At 42.4% G+C, this 2092-nt stretch overlaps 1 pseudogene; it reads left to right on the plus strand.

Moving 5' to 3' along the window:
• Nucleotides 1–695: 695 nt before the first annotated feature.
• On the plus strand, nt 696–1078 carry LOC116600292 (annotated as a pseudogene).
• The last annotated feature ends 1014 nt before the right edge of the window (nt 1079–2092 follow it).

Below are 2092 nucleotides of genomic sequence, written 5' to 3' on the forward strand. Positions count from 1 at the left end.
ACTCTCTCCCTGCCCCACCGCCTCAACCTGATGCAAACTCTGTCATATGCTGTTGAAACTAAGAATACCAGGTTCCTTCCCCTTCCAGCTCCCTGCAGCAGGCTCTGTTATCTTCCTGAGACAGGAAGGTGGCCAGCATTCCTCATCCTCTCAGCTCCATGCTGCTGGGACAGTTGTTGTCTCATCCAAAAGAGGGCAGCTGAATGCTTCCTTTATACCATGTAACAAAAGTTAATTCAAAATAGATTAAACACTGAAACGTCAGAGCTAAAAGCATAAACCTTTAGAAGAAAACACAGGAATAAATCTTAGGACCTTGGATCTGGCAACAGATTCTTAGATAGGACACCAAAAGCACACTGACAACAACAAGAATATACAAATTGAACTTCATCAAAATGAAACACATTAGTGCTTCAAGGAATATCATCAAGAACATGGAAAGACAACCCCCAGAAGAGGGGGAAATAGTTGCAAATCATATATGAGATCAGGGCTTAGATCCAGAATATATGTATGTATACATATAAAGATTACAATTCAATAATGGTAAAAAAGATAACAAACCCAGAACAACCCAGGAGGTGCAGGTCTGAGAAGCCAGGCTCTGCTATACCCTTTGCGCGAGCAGCAGTATCCGCTGATCAAGCCCATTGCTTTACTGTTCAGCTGCTGCTGTAACAAACATAGGCTTCATGCCCTGAACAAAGCCTCCAGAGTATACAGAGGGCGAGGATGGATCCAAAGCAACGAAATAGGAGACCACCAGACTGTCTGCCAGGCTGTCTGCAAAACCCACTCCACCAAAACCTAAACCTAAACCAGGAAGAATATATGCGCACAAAGAACCTGGAACGAAGACTGACAAAGGTGCTTAAAGGAAAGAGGGAAGGTGTGAGGCTGGAAAGGAAGGTCCTGCACCATTTCCAGAGGAAATGGGGAAACGAAAGCAGAAGGTGCACAGAAAACAACCTGTAGATCACAAGGTAGAATGAATTGTGAAACATGGAAGTTGGATTATGTCCCACTTGGGACAACTTTAAAAAAACTAGTTTTATGGGATGCCTGGGTGTCTCAGTCGGTTAAGCAGCTGCCTTCGGCTCAGGTCATGATCCCAGGGTCCTGGGATCGAGCCCCACATCGGGTTTCCTGCTCAGCAGAGAGCCTGTTTCTCCTTCACCCTATGCCGACCTCTCTGCCTACTTGTGTTCTGTCTGTCAAAAAGAAAAACAAACTAGTTTTACTAAAGATTTTGTAAATGTTAATTTTAAGGATACCACTAGTTGGCATACAAAGATATATAAGGATGGACATTTTCTCTTTTCATAATCATGCCTTTTGGAAATTTCTATCACCCTCAAGTAAAATAAATCTCAATTTGATATTGGAAGCTGTGTGCAAAATTCATGCAACATTCCATGCACTTGCTCTAAAAACTGAGTCTCGTGAATACTGTGGTATTTCTATTGTACATATTTGAATTGTGATTTTAATAAAATGGGTAGTTGTGGCCATCTGATGACTATCTGTGGTTTAAAATAAAAGGTTTTCTTGCCTGAAAAAACAAATAAATAAGTAACCCAAATTTTAAAAAAATGGGCAAAGGATTTAACTAAACATTTCCCCAGAGAGGATGGAAAATAAATGAATAGATAAATAAACAACAAACGCAAGAAAAGATTCTTTTTTTCCCCCCAAGATTTTATTTATTCGTCAGAGAGAGAGAGAGCACAAGCAGGGGGAGCAGCAGGCAGAGGGAAAGGCAGACTCCGCTGAGCCCTGATGTGGGACTTTATCTTAGGACTCTGGGAGATGGCAAAGGCAGATGCTTAACCTACTAAGGCACCCAGACATCCCCCAAGAAAAGATTCTTTTTTTTTTTTTTTTAGATTTTATTTATTTGAGAGAGAGAGCATGAGTGAGGAGAAGGTCAGAGAGAGAAGTGACTCCCCATGGAGCTGGGAGCCCGATGCAGGACTTGATCCCGGGACTCCAGGATCATGACCTGAGCCAAAGGCAGTCGTCCAACCAACTGAGCCACCCAGGCGTCCCCCCAAGAAAAAGATTCTTGATATCATTAAACATCAAGGAG

The sequence above is a fragment of the Mustela erminea genome, chromosome 9 (genome assembly GCF_009829155.1).
Source record: "Mustela erminea isolate mMusErm1 chromosome 9, mMusErm1.Pri, whole genome shotgun sequence".
In the NCBI taxonomy this organism is placed as follows: domain Eukaryota; kingdom Metazoa; phylum Chordata; class Mammalia; order Carnivora; family Mustelidae; genus Mustela; species Mustela erminea.